The 21,302-nt window shown below is 43.3% G+C and overlaps 3 non-coding genes across 3 annotated transcripts; 2 read left to right on the top strand and 1 right to left on the bottom strand.

The window, feature by feature from the left end:
* The first annotated feature begins 774 nt into the window (after positions 1–774).
* On the top strand, positions 775–857 carry trnal-cag (transfer RNA leucine (anticodon CAG)). The gene has a single exon. It is a non-coding gene; the product is annotated as a tRNA-Leu (tRNA).
* Positions 858–3,254: 2,397 nt separating this feature from the next.
* trnak-cuu (transfer RNA lysine (anticodon CUU)) lies at positions 3,255–3,327 on the bottom strand. The gene has a single exon. It is a non-coding gene; the product is annotated as a tRNA-Lys (tRNA).
* Positions 3,328–17,636: 14,309 nt separating this feature from the next.
* trnav-uac (transfer RNA valine (anticodon UAC)) lies at positions 17,637–17,709 on the top strand. Its single transcript has one exon. It is a non-coding gene; the product is annotated as a tRNA-Val (tRNA).
* Positions 17,710–21,302: the final 3,593 nt, after the last annotated feature.

Raw genomic sequence — 21,302 nt, 5'->3', positions numbered from 1 at the left:
ATGCTGCATTAAGCAGAGGTCTCCATAGTGTAGCGGTTATCACGTTCGCCTCACAAGCGAGAAATCCCTGGTTCGAGCCTGGGCGGAAATGTTATTTTTCTGTGAAATAAATTTAACAGGTTTCTTGTGTCAGAAGCAACGAACAATTTAAAGCAGACTCCTAAAATACACAGTGTGTAAATTCTGATAGGGTATAAATCTTCGTCAATGAATAAACTTTCACAAATTATTAAAGTTAAATTACTCAACTTTCGACTGTCCCTTACTGTGAGCATTTCTTTCATTCTGCAAAACAACGCTTTCGGTTAATGAATGTTGTTTAAACAATTAAACCACTAAACTACCAGAACACACATTAAAGAGTTGATCACAATTGCTGATATTTCTTATCTTTTTTCTGGTGTTTTTTCAGCTCTTGGTCCTTTTCAGCTCCTGACTGCGGATATTCCTCTGATTAAACGTGAACAAACTGAAATACCTCGCAGCCCCGGCCTCGGTTAATGCCAACAGATCTAAGCCGCATTTCAGGCCAGTAAACAATCCATTAATTATTCGCTTCTCCCCAGCTCCAGAGGTCAGATTGTTACTGCCCATCCCTCGAGCTGCAAAATACCAGGGACCCGGGACAAACCTCCCCATACACCGAGCACAAGCTGAGGAAAACCCCGGGGGAGATGATATCCCGGTCACTGAGCCTTCAACAGCATTGAACAAGCACCCGGACGGAAACGTTCTTCATGCGGAAAAGATGAGATGCAGAAATTAATAGAACAAGTCAGGATGGCCGAGCGGTCTAAGGCGCTGCGTTCAGGTCGCAGTCTCCTCTGGAGGCGTGGGTTCGAATCCCACTTCTGACAGTCTTTACTTTTAATTACCAAGCGGAACTCATTTATTTTCACACCACTGTCAAGCACTTTGGGACATCCCTCAAAAGTGGGATTCAGCGGTTCACCTGCTCCATTCACATAGAAACATAGAAGATAGGAGCAGGAGTAGGCCATTCGGCCCCTCGAGCCTGCTCCACCATTTAATGAGATCATGGCTGATCATTCACATTCAGTACCCTGTCCCTGCTTTCTCCCCATATCCCTTTATCTCTTTAGCCTTAAGAAATATATCTAACTCCTTCTTGAATATTTTTAATGAATTGGCCTCAACTGCCGTCTGTGGTACAGAATTCAACAGGTTCACCACTCTCTGGGTGAAGAAATTCCTCCTCTCCTCAGCCCTAAGTGGCTTACCCCTTATCCTTAGACTGTGACCGCTGGTTCTGGATTCCCGCACCATCGGGATCATTCTTCCTGCATCTAGTGTGTCTAGTCCTGTTAGAATTTTGTAAGTTTCCATGAGCTCCCCTCTCGTTCTTCTAAACTCTAGCGAATATAAGCCTAATCATCTCAATCTGTCTTCATACGTCATTCCTGCCATCCCATGTATCAGTCTGGTGCATCTTCGCTGCACTCCCTCCATGGCAAGAACATCCTTCCTCAGACAACGTGACCAAAGCTGCACACAATACTCAAGGTATGGTCTCACCAAGGCCTTGTACAACTGCAGCAAGACATCCTTGCTCCTGTACTCGAATCCTCTCACTATAAAGGCCAACATTTGCATTCTTAACCACCTGCTGCACCTGCATGCTTACCTTCAGCGATTGGTGCACACGGACAACCAGGTCTCATTGCAGTTCCCCTTTTACCAATCTATTGACATTCTGATAATAAGCTGTCTTCCTGTTTTTGCCACCAAAGTTGATAACCTCACATTTATCCACATTATACTGCATCTGCCATGCTTCTGCTAAATCACCTAACCTGTCCATATCATACTGGAGTTTCTCTGCATCCTCCTCACAGCACACATGCCCATCCAGCTTTGTGTCGTCTGCAAACTTAGAGTTATTACATCTAGTTCAACCTTCTAGATCATTAATATATATTGTGAGTAGCTGGGGTCCCAGCACTTATCCCTGCCCTACCGCACTAGTAACTGCCTGCCACTTGGAAAAAGACCCGTTTAGACATACTCTTTGCTTCCTGTCTGCCAACCAGTTCTCTATCCAAGTCAGTACCTTACACCCGATCGCATGTGCTTTAACTTTGCACGCCAATCTCTTATGTGGGATGTTATCGAAAGCCTTCTGAACGTCCAAACACACCACATCCACTGGTTCTCCCTTATCTATTCTACCAGTTACATCCTCAAAAAATGTTAACATTTCCATCTGACCTGGTACTGAAAGTGGAGACGGCTCCACAGTGTAGCAGTTATCACGTTTGCGGAATCATTTTGTTGGAACTTGCTCCTTCTGCTTGTCCAGGGGCGAGATTGCTCTCCTGTGTGAGGAAATAACAACTAAGAACAAAAGAATTAGGAGCTGGAGTAGCTCATATATTGTGTAAAATGAGATATGGGTAATAGTTAACAGTTAACATGCAAAGCACAAAACCTGCTGACAAGGGTGGAGCTGTTGCTGTTTGGCGAACCGACCTCTACCTAGCGGAAGCTGTACGCCAAATCTCCAACACCTCCTCCTACCTCCGCCTGGACCATGACCACACTACCGAATATCAAGTCACCATTTGCAAGACTGTCACTGACCTCGTATGAGAAGAGATTGAGTAAACTAGGCCTGCAATCTCTTGAATTCGGAAGAATGAGAGGGGATCTCATTAAGCATGCAAAATTATTACAGGGTTTGATCGGTTGGATGCTGGGAGAATGTTTCCCTTGGCTGGGGAGTCTAGAACCAGGGGCCACAGCCTCAGGATGAAGGGTAGGTCATTCAGGACTGAGAGGAGAAGAAATTTCCTCACACAGATGGTGGTGAATCTTTGGAATTCTCTACCCCAGAGGGCCGTGGAGGCTCAGTCATTGGGTATGTTCAAAACAGAAGTCGGTAGATTTCTGACTGGTAAGGGCATCAAGGGATATGGCGTTAGGGCCGGTGAATGGAATTGAGGCAGGAGATCAGCCATGATCTCATAGAATCCCCTACACTTGCTTAAAAATCTGTTCCATTACCTCTTTTTTCCAGTTCTGACGAAAGGTTATCGACCTGAAACGTTAACTCTGTTTCTCTCTTCGCAGTAGCTGCCTGACCTGCTGAGTATCTCCAGCATTTTCTGTTTCAATTCAGATTTCCAGCATCTGCAGCATTTTCTCAGTTCGCATTTCTTTCATTGTGCAAAACAAGGTTATCGCTCAATTACTGACACTTTGAAAGCAACATAAACGTTTAACAAAATAAATACCGCCCAACGTGGGGCTCGAACCCACGACCCTGAGATTAAGAGTCTCATGCTCTACCGACTGAGCTAGCCGGGCCTGTTGGAATTGTATTTCATTGTCGCTGATTGCAGTCAGGTACCTGGTGGCTCCGGCCCGGTCACAACAGCATGTCTGAGCCGCGTTTCTGCAAACTACGAAACAAGTTCTCCAGAAGCCCAAGGCGTATAAGGAACTCAAGCAGCAAAATCCCTTTCATTAACCACAGGGGTTCAGGCAATTTTCTGATCGCAAAGCGCTTTAGTCCTTGTCAATATCTCTTGTCTATTTCCCGGAGATTCCCGATTCTGTCTTTCTCTCTGGCTCTGTTTATTGTGTCTGTGGCCACCTGCGGGTTGATTTTGAAGGAATACCTGTGTTTGTGTCTGCTTGTTACGTTAAACAAATGAGGGCATCAGGCGCTTCTGTGCATGACACTGAGGAATCAGGAGAAGGCAGGAGGAATGAAACAGTGTTTGTGGAACGTGTGTATATAAAACAGCGCTGTCCAAATTGTAAGACATCGTGGCGCAACGGTAGAGTGTTTGACTGCAGATCAGAAGGCTGCGTGTTCAAATCACGTCGGGGTCACTGTTCTTCTGGGTAATTCCAGAATTATTGTTTTCTTTGCTATTTCACAATAACCAGACACTTGCTCCAAAGACTGTCTCACTCTTTCCCCAGTGTCAGGGAGAGAAGCGCCACAATTCCTCATTTATTTAATGTGACAAGACACAAGCACAGGTATTCGCTCAAAATCAACCTGCAGGTGGTCACACAGAATAAACAGCGCCAGAGAGACAGGCAGAATCGGGAAACACCGGCAAATAGACGAGAGATATTGACAAGGTGAGAAAGCACTTTGCGATCAGAAAATTGCCTGAATCCCTGTGGTTAATGAAAGGGCTTTTGATGCTTGATTTCCTTACACACCTTGGAATTAAGGAGAACCTGGTTCGTGGTTTATCCTGGGGCCGAGCCATTAGGCGCCTGGCTGCAATCAAAGACAAGAACGTATCAGCTTCTCCAGCCCGGCTAGCTCAGTCGGCCGCGACTCTTAATTGTAGGGTCGTGGGTTCGAGCCCCATGTTGGGAGAATTATTTTTGTTCAACTTTTATGTTGCTTTCACGGAAAAGCATAATTAATTACCCGATAATATTCTTTTGCCCAATTAAAGAAATGATAACTGAGCGAGAGTCGATACTTCAATCACTTTATTTTTGCTTTGCATGTTAACTGTTACCCATATCTCATTTTACACACTGTGCTTTAGGAGTCTGGGTTAAAGTGCTCATTGCTGATGACACCAGGAATCTGGGCCAACTTTTGTCATATTGAACAGGAAAATAGAATCAGCAGTGAACATCAAATCCCATGGTGCTGATTTTCAGATTCTACGCAGCCCGAATTGTAAAAAAGTGATATCATTTTAACAGTAAAGATCTGGAAGTAAATGTTACTCGTGTTTGTGCTTTTAATTAAAGTTTGTGGCGTCTGACTCCCGTTCATGTCTCTGAATAAGGAAGGAGGGGCTTGTCGTTGACCAGACTGCACTGCGTCTGGTGTTTGTGAGCTCATCCTTTATATTGAGCGGTTTCTCGTTCTTTAACCGGTGTCAGCTTTCGCTCAGCGGTTACTTCGCAGCACCAACTTCTTTCTAATTTGGAACTCTGTCTCACTGCGGGCGCAGTTTGGGCTTTTTATTGTCATTTTCAATCCCCTTCTTCAACAAAAAAACACATTATAGCAGTGATTTTAATTTAGCACTGTGACATTTTTCGAGGGCATCACAAAATTATTCAATAACGTATTCCTATCAGCGCTGCGAGATGGGTTCGATTCCCAGTTAGTGAAGAAATTTTGGTATCACCGTTTTTTATTCATGAATGCGATGTAATTTTATTAAATTAATTACATGCATCTAATGTGAATAAATAAGAACTGCTTTAATCACCATTAATTAACCGGTAACTTTATTTTGCAGAATGAAAGACATGATAATATGGTTACTGAGGGACAGTCGAAACTTCATTCATTTATTTTGCTCTTTGCATCTCCTGAACTTTTAACCCACATCTCATTTTACACATTGCATTTTAGGAGAATGGTTTAAAATGTTCATTGCTTGAGAGAGCAGCGATCTGGGGCAACAATTGTTAAATTTAACGGGACCGGCTATTTCACAGAAAAAAAACCTATTCTCTCACATGATGTTTTCAGACCACACACTGACCGATCTTTGCTCGGCCCCAAGTGAATGACCTGACACTTGCCCGCGTTGAACTCCATTAATCACTGGTCAGGGGAGATTTAATAGAGGTGATCAAAATTATGGGGGAAACAGTTTCCACTGGCAGGAGTGTCAGCAGGTCTATGGGGGAAGAGCAGCGGAGTGGGACTGATTGGATAGCTCTTTCAAAGATGCAACATGAATTGCTCATTTTAACCTGCGATTGATAGATTTTAGTTAACCAACGGTATTAAGGGATCATTGAAGTCTGTGAGGCACTTCATAATTGTTTCTATTATCATTAATCAACCCACAACATTTTGTTGCACACTGCAGGAATTGCTAACATGTATACCGGATGACAGTCAAACTTTAATAAGTTTTTATAGAATCATAGGAAATTTCCTGAAATCCTGTGGTTAATGAAAGGGATTTTAATGATTGAGTTCCTTATACACCTTGGAATTCTGGAAAACATGGTTTGTATTTTGCAGAAACGCGGCTTCGATCTGCTGTTGTGAACCGAGGTATAGCTGCAGGATCCTTGAATAATCTTTCACAATTCAACTGATAGCAGCCGGAATGTGCAGCTTTGAGAGGGACTGTCTGCATGGTCAGAGCTGGAAATGAGAGTGAGCGAGTGACACTGTAGTGCTTTGATTGAGTGCAGGACTGCACAGAGAAACACAAATGTAACAGGATTTTGTTACATTGCATTAGAAATGCGAATTGTTCCATTTTTTCTACTATTTAAATGAACACGATTTACAAAACGTCTCTGCCCGGTTTCGAACCGTGGAGTTTTCGCGTGTGAGGCGTACGTGATAACCACTACACTACGATAACATTGAAGTGAAAAATCGGCGTCTGTCATAAATCTCTGATTCTATAAAAAAGGCTATTAAAGTTTGACTGTCACCCAGCAAACATGTTAGCAATTCCTTCATTGTGCAACACAATTTTTTGTCGGTTGATTATAACATATTTTTTTAATGATATAAACATACATACATTTAAAATTACTTTGGCTAAATTCTGGCCTGCTTTAAAATGTTCAAATTTATATTTCATAAATTTCAATTATATTTTAAATCTTTAATTAATTTCATTACGTTTGAACAATTGACCATTTATTTTATTTCCGTGGTGTGAAATGTTCTTTATTTGGAGATTTCTAATGTGCTTATGGGGATTCCGTACATAAATGGAATCCCAATTCGCCTCATAGGAATCCCCCTTTTTGATTGGTTGGTCTGGCCCATGTGATCCCAGGGATGAAACATGGAAACAGAGAAGATCAGAGCAGGAGTCGGCCTTTCGGACCCTCGAGCCAGCTCCGCTTTTCAATGCGATCATGGCTGATCAGCCAATTTCAGTACCCCGTCACTGCTTTCTCCCCATACACCTGGATCCCTTTAGCCTTAAGAAATATATTCAACCACTTCTTGAATATATTTAATGAATTGGCTTCTACTGCCTTCTGTGGTAGAGAATTCCACAGGTTCACCACTCTCTGGGTGAAGAAATTCCTCCTCATGTCTGTCCTAAATGGCCTACCCCTTATCCTTAGACTGTGACCCCTGGTTCTGGAGTCCCCGACCATCAGGAACATCCTTCCTGCATCTAGTCTTTCCAGTACTGTCAGAATTTTATAACTTTCAATGAGATCCCCTCTCATTCTGCTAAACTCCAGCGAGTACGAGCCCAATCGTCCCAGTCTCTCCTCATATGTCATTCCTGCCATCCCAGGTATCAGCCTGGTGAATATTCGCTGAACTCCTTCCATGGCAAGAACATCCTTCCTCAGATAAGGCGACCAAAACTGCACACAATACTCAAGATGTGGTCTCACCAAGGCCCTGCACAACTGCAGCAAGGCATCCTTGCTCCTGTACTCGAATCCTCTCGCTACGAAGGCCAACATACCATTTGCCTTCTTAACCGCCTGCTGCACCTGCATGCTTACCTTCAGCGACTGGTGCACAGGGACACACAGGCTTGCGAACCGTGTGCGCCCCTGGGATCCATGGGCCTTTATGCAGGCGTATGCCAGCAGGCCCAGGGCAGCAAGAGTCCGAAGCTCTGGAGACACCAGGTAAGTCGTATTGGTTTTTTGATTCGGAGGCATTAGCCAGCGGAGAGTTTCCGATCGCATTTTCCAGGCCGATTGTATTTCAGGAGTCTGGTTTAAAATGTTCTTTGCTTATGTCACCAGGAATCTGGGGCAACTTTTGTTTAATTTAATGGGACCAGTTATTGCACAGGATAAAATTTTCTGGAACACATAATTTCTGCATTTGTGGCCGAACCAGTGTTTTATAAAGATTCATCATAACTTCCTTGCTTTTGTACTCTGCGCCTTTATTTATAAAGCCCCGGATTCTGTCAGCTTTTTAACTGATTTCTCAACCGGTCCTGCCACATTGAACGATTTGTGTACATACACCCCCAGGTATCTCTGTTCCTGCAACCACTTTGGAAATGTATCCTTTAGTTTATATTGCCTCTCCTCATTCTTCCGACCAAAATGTATCAATTCGCACTTTTCTGTTTTTAACTTCATCTGCCACATGTCCGCCCATTCCACCAGCCGATCCATGTCCTCTTGAAGTCTATCACTATACTCTTCACTGCTCACTATACTTCCAAGTTTTGTACCATCTGCAAATTTAGAAATTGTGCCCTGGACACCTAACTCCAAATGATTAATATATGTCAAGAAGGGCCGTGGTCCTAGTACCGACCCCTGGGGAACACCACTGTGTACCTTCCTCCATTCATAGAAACAACAGTTCAGCACTACTCTCTGTTTCCTGTCACTTCGCCAATTTGACATCCATGCTGCCACTGTCCCTTTTATTCCATGGGCTTCAGCTTTACTGGCAAGCCGGTTACGTGGCACTTTATCAAATGACTTTTGGAAGTCCATGTCCATCACATCAACTGCATTTCCCTCATCAACCCTCTCTTTCACCTCATCAAGTTGGGAAAAGACGATTTGCGTTTAACAAATCCGAGCAGACTTTCCTTAATTAATCCACACTTGTCCAAGTGACTGGTCATTTTGTGCAGGGTTACCCTTTCTAAAAGCTTCCTCACTAGCGACGTTAAGCTGACTGGCGTGTAGTTGCTGGGTTGAACCTTATACACTTTTTTCAACAAGGGTGTAACATTTGCGATTCTCCAGACGTCTGGCACCACCCCATATCCAATGAGTATTGGAAGATTATGGTCAGTACCTCCGTAATTCCCACCTTTACTCCCCTCAGCATCCTAGGATGCATTTCAACTGGTCCTGGTACAGCCAGCTTTCTAGTACCTCCTCTTTATCAATTTTTATCCCATCCAATATTCAACTACAGCTCATTAACTGTAGCAGTGGGCCCGGGCGGCGCTTCAGTAGACAGTTCGAAAAGACAAATCACTGTCTCGGTCTTAAGTGCTCTGCTCATCAAGAACAACCACACAAACAAAATGGTTTTACAATGCTTACCTCTTATCTCCAGTCAAATTTATCAGTTGGCTCGTTGGTATGATTCTCGCTTCGGGGTTATTGGTTGAAACTTGCCAGAGATCCCGGACGAGCCCTTAATTTGCCCGCGAATTATGAACTTGCTGTTCGAACTTTTGCAAAAAAAAACACTGGCTTTGATACAGAGCTTTTCACGAACTCAGGACGTCCCAAAGCGCTTTAAGCCCATTGAAGTCCTTTTGAAGTGTTTTAATGTGGGGAAAAGTGTGCCCAAATCACCCCCACATGAATCTCAACTCTTTGGGAAGCAGTTCGGTGCAAAGACTCAGGCGCCTCAATGATGTGGACTTTCTTTGAATGAGTTCTGCTTGTAACTGCACTCGAGCTTGAAACAGCTCCCAAGCTTCCATCTCACGGGAGCAGAGTGTGGTCGCTGTGCAGCGGTTAGCAAGTCGGTGACGAGCTTGGGGTTGAGAGGCGTCGCTTTCAATCTATGAAATTTCACCAAGGCCCAGAGAAAAGAAATGCTGAATGGAACAGTCCCTGTGAGCGATGGATTGAAGGGGACGGCGCTCCGAGCACAGCTGGAGAACGCGCAGTGCAGCAAAAGAGTTCGCAGCATTAAATGTCAGATTTATTAATCCCGCAATAATTAGACATATAATTAACAACAGCGCTTAAACAAATCTTTGCGAATTTTAGCCGAGGATCTCCAACACGTTATAGTTCCGAGTTCGATATACAAGTTAATCAAACCTTTATCGAATTCTAAAGTATCTGTTCCAAACATTTGATATCTTTTCCTTTCCTCTACTACGTGACATTTTGCACGTTTAATAGGGTAACCTAACACAACTGCCCACCTTCTGATGGAAGGTTTTCGACCGGAAACGTTAAATCTGCTTCTCTCTCCACAGCTGCTGCCTGACCTGTTGAATGTTTCCAGCACTTTCTATTATTATTACCCGACCTTGTTACCAGAGTATCACTTCCCTTATCTCCTTACCACACTCCTTCCTTACATGTAGCATTGTCCGACCAACAGGCTCCATTCGCACAACGGGATGTTCTGCTTCAGGCATTCATTGGAACTAGAAGGGGAACCAGTGGAGGCAGCATATTTGGATTTCCAAAAGGCATTCGATAAGGAAACACATAAAAGCCTGTTACACAAGATAAGGGCTCATGGGACAGGAGGAAATGTATTAGCAAGAATAGAGGATTGGTTCACGAACAGAAAATAGAGAGCAGGAATTATCGGGTGATTTTCAGATTGGCAGGCTGTAACTAGTGGGGTGCCGCAAGGATGAAGTGCACATGCTTCAGCTATTTACAGTCTATATTACTGACTTAGATGAAGGGACAGAGTGTAATGTATCCAAGTTTTCTGATGATCCAAAGCTAGGTGGGAAAGCAAGCTGTGAGGACACAAAGAGCCTACAATGGGATATAGACAGATTAAGTGATTGGGCGGGCAAGAAGGTGGCAGATGGAATATAATGTAGGAAGAATAGACAAACAGAATATTTTTAAATGGTGCAAAGCTATTAATTCTTTCGTTCTGCAAATGAAGGTTGTGGGGTAAGTAATGGTAATTTATACAATTCTAATTTTTTCAAATCAGCTGAATGTAGTCAATTTCATCAGGTTGTGATTTAAAATCTGTGTTATAAAAGTCACTTTCCTGACCAGGAATCGAAACCGTGTGGCGCAGGTGAAAGGGCTGCTTTTCTGAATCATTTAAAGGTGATTGCTATGAATCACGCAGCATAGGTTTAAAATCACAGCTACAATTTGTTTCGGTGTAGAAGAAGGGGATTGAACATGACGAAAAAATCCCCATGCAACGCCCGCGGTGAGAGAGAGTCCGAGCTTACAATTAAGTTAAGGTTGTTGAAGTTACCGCTGAGCTAAACCTGACGCCGATCAAAAGTTGAGAAACCGCTCAATATAAAGGATGAGTTCACAAACAACAGGCACAGTGCAGTCTGGTCAACGTCAAGCCTCTCTTTCTTATTCAGAGACATGAACGGGAGTCAGACGCCACAAACTTTAATTAAAGGCACAGATACGAGTAACACTTCCAAATCTTTTCACTGTAAAATTATTTCACTTTATTTAATGGCTGACTGCATTGAACCTGAAAATGATCACCATGAGATTTTATGTTCGCTGCTGATTCGCTTTGCTGTGGACACTAACGTGTCGGTTTCCGTAGTGCAGTGACTATCATGTTCGCTTCCTACATGGACAGTTCCCAAATCGAACCCGGGTGGATATGTTCGAGTGGAACATTTTTATTCTCTGCAATTACGGGTCCGATTATATTGAACAAAATTTGTCCCAGATTCCTGATGTCGTAAGTAATGAACATTTTAAACCAGCCTCCTAAAATACGATGGGCCTTGAAATTGCGATCGGAGGTTTGTCGCTGGCTTACGCCTCCGAACCGTGAAACAAATCCCAATTAACTGGTGTCTCCGGAGCTTCGCACTCTTGCGGTCTTGGGCCTGCTGGCATACGCCTGCATAAAGGCCCACAGATACCATTGACGCTCACGGTTCAGCAGCATCCGTTGGCCAGGCCAACCAATCACACAGGGGATTCCTACGATGCTGTGTGTACGGAATCCCATAAGCATAATAGAAATCTCCAAATTAATAACATTTCACACCACGGAAGTAAGAATAAATGGTCACATGTTCAAAATAAATGAATTTAATTAAGCATTCAATGGTCTCATTCTGTGCCGTTATGACTCCTCTCTGCCCCACACAACAGTGAGAGGGAAATAGAGGGCGAGCACGATTCCAACGAGGAACAGGTTCAGGAAGTTGTCATACAGTTATTCATATGCCAGTAAGTCTTTTAAAATTATTTCACTTGAACTTTTCCAGTTCAATTTTTACAAGGAGCATTTCAAGGAGCTGGATAGAAGTTAAAAAATTGGGGTTGTTAAAAAAAAAAGCCTCCTCATCAGGGAATTGAACAGCGGTCTCCCGCGCGATAGGCAGGGATACTCACCACTATACTAACGTGGAACTGCAACTTGCAGTGCTGATCAGAACTAGAATGGACCTGTGAACAGAGTGAGAAAGAGACAGAAGAGACAGACAGACAGAGAGACAGACAAGGACAAAGAGAGAGGGAGAGACAGATAGAGACTAAGAAAGAGAGACACGCACAAAGAGAGAGTGGTCCCAGGGATGAGTTGACTTCAATATAATTGCAAAATACTGCAGATGCTGGAAATCTGAAATAACAACAGAAAATGCTGGAAATACTCAGCAGGCCCAGGCAGCATCCGTGGAGAGAGAAACAGAGTTAACGTTTCAGGTCTGGGACCCTTCATCAGAACTGGAAAAAGCTGGAGATGTAACAGATATTAAGCAGGTGCAGAGACAGGGGGGCGGGGTTAGGAGGGGAGGAAGAAATAGAAAGAACATCCTGTACTTTTGTAAGAGGCAGGAAAGATAAAATGTTGCAAATGGGAATGGCAAAAATCATACTGCATGATAAATGGGGGCAGGGATAATTAAGTGAAATTGTTGAACTCAATGTTGAGTCCGGCAGGCTGCAAAGTGCCCAATCGAAAGATGAGGTGCTGTTCCTCCAGCTTACGTTGAGCTTCATTGGAACAATGCAATAGCCCGAGGACAGAGAGATCAGAGTGGGAGTGAAGCGGTGAATTAAAGTGACAGGCGACCAGAAGCTCAGGGTCACCCGTACGGACTGAGCGGAGGTGTTCCGCAAAGCAGTCGCCCAATCTGCGTTTGGTCTCCCCAATGTCGAGGAGACCGTATCGTGAGCAGCGAATACAGTATATTAAATTGCAAGAAGTACATGTAAATCGCTGTTTCAGTTATTTTGAGAGACTGAGAAGCTGGAATTGTTATCTGCAGAAGGTTAAGAGGAAATTTAATAGAGATTTTTCAATTTACAAGATGTTTTGATAAGAGTAAATAAGGAGAATCTGTTTCCAGTGGCAGGAGGGTCGGTAACTGGAGGACACCAATTGAACCTAACCAGCAAAAGTACCAGAGGGGAGATGAGTTTTTTTTTCCCGCAGCCAGTTGTTGTGATCGGGAATGCACTGCCTGAAAGGGTGGTGGAGCAGACGCAATTGTAACTTTCAAAGAGAATTGAATAAATATTTGTAAAGGAGAAATTTGCAGGACTATGAGGAAAATCAGGGGAGTGGGACTATTTGAAGAGCTCTTTCAAAGTGCCAGTGCAGGCTCAATGGGCTGCATGGCCTCCTTCTGTGCCATATCAATCTATGATTCTATGAATCTATGATTTAAAATTCAAATTGAATGTTTTGAAATATAAATGTAACATTTTAAAACTTAACAAAATTTACCGAAACAAATTTTAAATGTAAGTGTATGTTTATATCACTTTTAAAATATATTTTAATATTGATTTTAACCCTTACAATGGTAAAAGAAGGCCTTTCGCCTGATATTACCAGGTATAAGGGTTTCGTGGGCATTCGCTGGGCAGCAGTTAGCCCAACTCTGTGACAGCAAAAGTGATGTTGCATCGGATGCGGTGGATGTGTCCAAGCGAAACTTGACAGACTGCAATTTCTGTGCGTGCGGATGCCTGGCACTTGTGTAGTCGTTCTGAAGGCGTACAATAGTCTATGCTGTGCATTCGCTGTCGGAAGCACCGTAAAATCCGGGCCATGGTGTAAAATAAGATCTGCATAACAGTTCATCACATAGAATGCTCAATATATGTTAGTGAAGTATCTTTAGCATTTATGTCATTCTATGAACTAAGATTATCGTTTAATTAATAATAGTTAAAACAATTTTCCAGGTTAGCTGCGTGTTAGAGCTGAAGCAAAATTAGTTTAATTTAATAAAAAACTGTTATAAAAATGACTTCCCTGACCGGGCATTGAACCCGGGCAGTAAGTGTGCCGAATTCTGATCATGAGACTATTAGGGAACACTGAAGTAAAGTGACGCAATAATTGTAATTAGAATGAGTCAATCTGTATTAGATACAAATTAATTTTGCGTGTTTACATGTATAAGCATTTCATGACTCTGCGGCTTACAGATCTATTTACAATGTATCTGAAAAAGTTTGTCATTTATTGGGGTGCATCCATCTTCATTCGAAACCGTTTTAAAGTGCTCCAGCCTCTTCTACTTCCCTCAGACCGGCTGTGCAACAGCCACAGACTCACACGGTGCACTGGCATCCTCCAGTTCTATATATGCATATAGAGAATTAATGACGAAAGGTCATCGACCTAAAGGTTACACATACATGTAAAAATACTTGAGTCAGTTGTATATTTATTTTCTTTATTTTTATAACATACTTCAGGATATTAATATATAAATATCTGTGTTTGAAACTGTGATTCTTCTAAATGGATTTTGGGTGTATCATTGCGCTGGTGATGAATAAATGTGAATGTATCTGTGTGTTATTGATCAATGTATTTGTGTGTATCGGTGTTCCGAATAAGGTCATTTGCGTGTAATTTAAAAGTAAGACAGAAATAAATAGCCAGGACATATTTTTGAATGAGACAGATTCACCCAAATCAATGAATAAATAATACCGATACATGTAAATATTGGATAAGCAACTGAAGGAATAAAATGTGCAGGGCTATTGGGAGAGGGTGGGGAAGTGGGACTAGCTGAAGGGCTCTTGCAGAGAGCCGGCACGGGCTGGACGGGCCGAATGCCTTCTTTCTATGCTGTATCCATTCTCTGATTCTATGATGCAGATCTGTAAGTGGTGAAAGCAACTACAGTGGCTCACCACCGCCCCAGGGATGGGCAATAAATGCTGGCCTTGCCAGCGAGACCTACATCACTTGAACCAATATAAAAAACACATCTAATACAAGTTCTCATTGTTGTGAGATAACAATTAATATGTTAATTATCCAAACACATATGAGCTGCAAAGGAACCGTGACCCCGACATAATTTGAATAGGCAGCTTCCGGATCTAGCAGTCAGGTGCACTACCGTTGCGACATGAGGTCTAGACAGCTCCCTAATCATATTCAGGTTGATATCTATATATATATACAGGAATCATAGCTGGTCCCTGGTGGTCGACTGGAACTCATCCGGTTACGATTCTTAATCAAGGAATTCAGCGTGACAAAAGATTGTATAAAGCACTGTATAAAAGTAATTCTAGTCTGTGAGATGAGTAATAATTGCTTGAATCACCGTTAATAAGCCCAGTACTTTCTGTTACAGATTTAGGTTACAGACTCTCTTTCTGGGGCACTTGTTCCGGGTTTAATATTACAAACTGGGTGACATCGCTGATCGCGTTGAGGCAGGGGGAGGCTGAGCGGCCCCAATGTGTGGGTGTGCAAGAGATCACGTTAGGGGTGTGCGGGGGGAATCAGTGACATTAATTGAAAAGGGCAGCGGAGAAGAGGGACTGAGAGCTTTCAGTGTGGGACAGTAGTTGTTTAAAGTGAGGCAACACATTGCCGATCAGCACAGAGGGAGGTCACTGAGTCAGGTCCCCTCTGCTGCTACTATCGAGCCGGGGGTGTCCGCAGAGAAGCGGGTGTCACGTTCGAGGTTTGGCGAACAACCAGAGGTGAATTTATCCTCCTGTCAAAAGGGGCACAGCGGCTTCTCCCTTGTTCTTTAGTTGTTCTTTATTTCACTTCACTGAATAGATAACTTCGAGTGAGAGAAAACTGATCCACAGTGAGAGCCATTTCATCTTTTGTTCACTTTTAAACACTGGAATCTCCGAATCGCTGAAGTTCAGAGATGTAATCCATTAATCTGCAGGGTGGCAGTCAGTAAGAAATCGTTTCTGTATGGATCCGGGAGAGGAGATGGCTTCAGGCTGAAGATTGCCGATACTGGAGATAGATTTTTGTTGGGTAAGGGTATTCAAGATTCCGGAACAAAAGCGGATAGATGGAGTGAAGATACAGATCAGCTCGGATCTAATTGAATGGTGCAACAGGCTCGAGGGGCTGAATGGCATCCTCCTGTTCCTATGGAGTCACTGCAATGCAATGCACCCGAGTGCTGGAGGGTTTCCGGTGTGTAATGGTTATCGCATTCCGCTAACGCACGAAAACTCAACGGTTCGAAAGTGGGTAGAGGCAATTTAATGCCCTTTACCCATTCAAGTTTAGTGAATATGAAAACTGGAATAATTTGCATGCTTGGTTCAGTATAAATAAAATACACATTGACAGGCGAATTATGCCATTCAAATGGCAGTGTTACAGTGAGTGAAGTAATTCTCAATAATATTTCCCATATAGGACACAGTTTTGGTTGCGGTACTGTAAGCAGGATTTGGGGAAAGTTTGCGCTGATTTAGGGAATCTCCCACTCGCGTGTCGCTATTTGACGAGCTGGGCCTTATTTTATTTAAGAATTGAGGCTGGGGACTTTCTCATTGAGAATGTGGAAAGCAGAACAACACAGATTAATAGGAAAACAAAAGATCAGCGACAGGATTCAAAGTGCAGTTTCAATCGGTCTGTCTGTGTGTCTTTTCAATAAGAAACAAAGAATGCGCCTCACTAAAAATGTCCCCACCCTGTTATGATTCAGGAAACTGCACAGCGATATAGAGAAGAGGAAGAGAGAAACGAAAAATACTGCTCCACGGAGAACTAATGCCGGGACTCCTCTGCTGCGCCTGGAGCGGCCTCCTGCAGCCCGGATACATTAACATCCTCACAGCTCATTAACTGTAGGAGTGGGACCGGGCGGCGCTTCAGAAGACGTGTCGAAAAGGCAATCTCACTGTCTCGGTCTCCAGTGCCCTGGTCATCAAGAATAGCCACACACACAAAATGGTTTTACAATGGTTAGCGCTTCACCTGGCTAGGTTTGAACCGGCGTTCTCGGCATTCGATTTTCGCTTCGGTGTTTGTTTAAATTTCCGAGAAGCCCACGGTTCAAATCCCAAAGGAGCGCTCGTGTCGCCGGCCACTATTCAACTTGCAGTTGAATCTTTTGCAATCACCATTAAATAACCGATTACCATAATTTACAGAATGCAACAAAGGCGAAACACACTTCATCAACGCATTTTGCACTTTGTAAGTAATCAACTGTTAACCATATCTCATTTTACACATTGTATTTTAGGAATCACGATTAATTTGTTAATTGCTTATGAAAGCTGAAATTTGACGCAACTTTTGTTAAAGCCAACAGGATCGGTCACTGCATATAATGAAATCCTGGCGAATATCGTATATCTGACCGGGCTCGAACCGCAGATATTTCACGTGTGAAGCGAAATGGATAACCGGTACACTACGGCAGCCGCTGCGGCGTAACCCACCGAGAATAGAATCAGTAGTGAACAAAATATCGCCCGGTGCGCATTTTCAGATTCAATGCAGTCAGCTTTTTCATCAATGAAAGAAGTTTTCAGTGAAACGATTTGGAAGTATGTGTTACTCGTATTTGTAGCTTTAATAAAAGTTTGTGACGTCTGACTCCCGCTCATGTCTCTTCTTCCTCTGTTGAATAAGAAAGGAGGGGCTGACGTTGACCAGGCTGCACTGCGCCTGATATTTGTGAGCTCATCCTTTATATTGACTGATGTTGTTTCAGCTGAACCAATCAGCACAGAGAGGCTTTACTGGTCAGTTCCCCTCTGTTGACGATGTGTACCCAGCGGTTCCCGTAGTGTAGTGGTTATCACGTTTGCTTTACACGCGAAAGGTTCCTGGTTTGAGCCTGGGCGGGAACATTGTGTTTAATGCTGCTGTGGATGAACAACCAGCGGGTTTATTTTAAGTGACAAAAGAAAATTATTGCAAATGCTGGGAATCGCAAATAGAAAATGAAAATGGTGGAAATTCTTAAGAGGTCAAGCAGTATATGTGGATAAAGAAACAGAGTGAACGTTTCAATTCGATTACACTTCTGTTAGAATTGGGAAACGTGAGAGATGTATGGCTAGTTTATTCTCCTGTCAATAGGGCTACAGCGGCTTCTCCCTTGTTCTTTATTTAACTTCACCAATCAGATACGTCTGAGTGAGAGAAAACTGATCCACAGTGAGGTCCATTTCATCTTTTGTTCCCTTTTAAACCCTGGAATCCCCGAATCCCTGAAGTTCAGAAATGTAATTCATTGATCTGCAGGGTGGCCTTCAGTAAGAAGCCTTTTCTGTCTGGATCCGGGAGTGCAGCTGGAGTCAGGCTGAAGATCGCCGCTGCTGTTGATAGATTATTGTTGGGTAAGGTTATTACGGGTTACAGAAACAAAGCGGGTAGATGAAATGAAGATACAGATCAACCCTGATCTAATTGAATGGCGCAACAGGATCGAGGGTCTGAATGGCCTCCCCCTGTTCCTATTGAGGCGCTGCAATGCAATGCACCCAAGTGTTGGAGGTTTTCCGGTGTGTACTGGTGATCGCTTTACGAAAACTCAACGGTTCGAAAGTGGGTAGAGGCAATTTAAGGTATTTTCTCCATTCAAGTTTAGTAAATATGACAACTGGAATAATTTCATGTTTGGTTCAGTATAAATAAAACGCGCATTGTCAGGCGAATTATGAAGTAATTCTCAATGATATTTCCCATAAAGGACACAGTTTGGCTTGCGATACTGTAAGAAGGATTTGGGAAAAGTTGGCGCTGATTTAGGGAATCTCCCACTCGCGTGTCGCTATTTGAAGAGGTGGGCCTTATTTGACTTAAAAATTGAGGGTGGGAGCATTCTCATTGAGAATATGGAAAGCAGAACAACACAGATTAATAGGAAAACACAAGGTCGGCGACAGGATTGAAATTGCAGTTTCAATCGGTCCGGCTGGCTGTCCATTAAATAAGTAATAAAAAAGTGCGTCTCTAAAAATGTCCCCTCCCTTTAATGATTCAGGAAACTGCACAGGGATATAGAGAAGAGGAAGAGAGAAGGGGAAAATACTGTTTCCACGGAGAACTAATGCAGAGACTCCTCTGCTGCGCCTGGGGTGGCCTCCTGCAGCCCGGATACATTAACATCCTAACAGCTCATTAACTGTTGGAGTGGGCCCGGGCGGCGCGTCAGAAGACAGGTCGAAAAGGCAAAGACACTGTCTCGGTCTCCAGTGCTCTGCTCATCAAGAATAGCCACACAAACAAAATGGTTTTACAATGGTCAGTGACCAGTGGGGTGCCGCAAGGATCTGTCCTGGGCCCCCAGCTGTTCACAATATATATAAATGATCTAGATCAGGGAATTGGATGCAATATTTCCAAATTCGCTGACGACACTAAACTAGGAGGAGGGGTGGGCTCTGATGAGGATGTCAGGAGGCTACAGTGCGATTTGGACAGGTTGGGAGAATGGGCGGATACGTGGCAGATGCACTATAATGTGGATAAATGCGAGGTTATCCACTTTGGGGGTAAAAACAGGAGGGTAGATTATTATCTAAATGGCAATAGATTGGGAGATGGGGAAGTGCAGAGGGACCTGGGTGTTCTTGTGCACCAGTCACTGAAGGAGAGCATGCAGGTGCAACAGGCGATTAAGAAGGCAAATGGTATGTTGGCCTTCATATCAAGGGGGTTCGAGTATAGGAATAGGGATACCTTACTACAGCTGTACAAGGTGCTGGTGAGACCGCATCTGGAGTATTGTGTACAATTTTGGTCGCCCCATCTGCGGAAGGATGTTCTTGCCATGGAAAGAGTGCAGCGGCGATTCACCAGGCTGATACCTGGAATGGCGGGAATGACCTACGAGGAGAGATTGAATAGTTTGGGCTGGTACTCACTGGAGTTTAGAAGATTGAGAGGGGATCTCATCGAAACATATAAAATTATGGCAGGCCTGGACAGGCTGAATTCAGAGAGAATGTTTCCAATGGCAGGGGAGCACAGAACCAGGGGCCACAGTCTAAAAATATCGGGCAAATCATTTAAAACAGAGATGAGGAAGAATTTCTTCACTCAAAGAGTGGTGAGCCTGTGGAATTCCCTGCCACAGAGGGCTGTGAAGGCTAATTCAATAAATATTTTCAAGAGAGAATTGGATATATTTCTGAAGGCTAAGGGGATTAAGGGTTACGGAGAAAAGGCGGGGATGGGGTACTGAACTGGTAAGATCAGCTAAGATCTCAGAGGAAGATCAGCCATGATCTCATTGAATGGCGGAGCAGGCTCGAAGGGCCGAATGGCCTACTCCTGTTCCTATCTCTATGTTTTCTATGTTTCTCATCTGGCTAGGTTTGAACCGGCGTTCTCAGGGTCCGATTTTCGCTTCGGTGGTTGTTTAAGCTTCCGTGAAGTCCTCGATTCAAATCCCAAACGAGCGCTCGCGTCGCCGGCCACTATTCAACTTGCAGTTGAATCTTTTGCAATCACCATTAAATAACCGATTACCATAATTTACAGAATGAAAGAAAGGCGAAAAACATTTCAATAAAGCATTTTGCCCTTTGTAAGTAATGAACTGTTAACCACATCTAATTTTACACATTGTATCTTAGGAACCTCGTTTAGAATTGCATTGCTTATGAAAGCAGAAAAATGGGGCAGCTTTCGATAAAAATTAAAGGACTGGTCACTGCACAGAATAAAATACTGGCTATTGTAATGTTCCCGCCCGCCTTGGCTGGCACGCGGGACTTTTCGCATGTAAAGCAAATGTGATAGCCAGTACACTACGGAAAACTTTGCATTGCTACTCACAGCTAATATAATCAGTAGTGAACAAACTATCCCACGGTATTCATTTTCAGATTCAAAGCAGTCAGCGTTTACATCAAGTGAAATAATTTATCAGTGAAACGATTTGGAAGTAAGTGTTACTCGTATTTGTGTCTTTAATTCAAGTTTGTGGCGTCTGACTCTCGTTCATGTCTCTGAATAAGAAAGGAGGGGCTTGACTTTGACCAGACTGCACTGTGCCTGATGTTTGTGAGCTCATCCTTTATATTGAGTGAAGCTATTTTAGGTGAGCCAATCAGCAGAGATTGAGTTCCCTGGTCCGTTCCCCTCTGTTGATTGGACAAGGCTACATGGAAGGAAGGAGTGTGGTTTGGAGAAAAGGGAATTGATACTCTGGTTACATGTTCCGGTAATATAAAGAGAAAATGATGGACGAACTCAGCAGGTCAGGCAGCATCTGTAGAGAGAGAAACAGAGTTAACATTTCCGGTCGATGACGTTCCATCAGATGTTGGGCAGTTGTGATAGGTAACACAATTAACCGTGCAAATGATAAGGTAGAAGAGGTGAGGAAATGATGTAAAAGTGGCGTTTGGAACAGATATTTTAGAATCCGATCAATGTTGGATTAACTTGTATATCGAAATCGGAACCATAACGTATTTGAGTTGATCGG

Source organism: Somniosus microcephalus, unplaced genomic scaffold, assembly GCF_052327205.1.
Source record: "Somniosus microcephalus isolate GS21.2 unplaced genomic scaffold, FLI_Smic_1.0 unresolved_chr4, whole genome shotgun sequence".
NCBI lineage: Eukaryota > Metazoa > Chordata > Chondrichthyes > Squaliformes > Somniosidae > Somniosus > Somniosus microcephalus.
The sequence above is the reverse complement of the archived record's forward strand: the minus strand, read 5'-3'. Positions and strand labels throughout refer to the sequence as shown.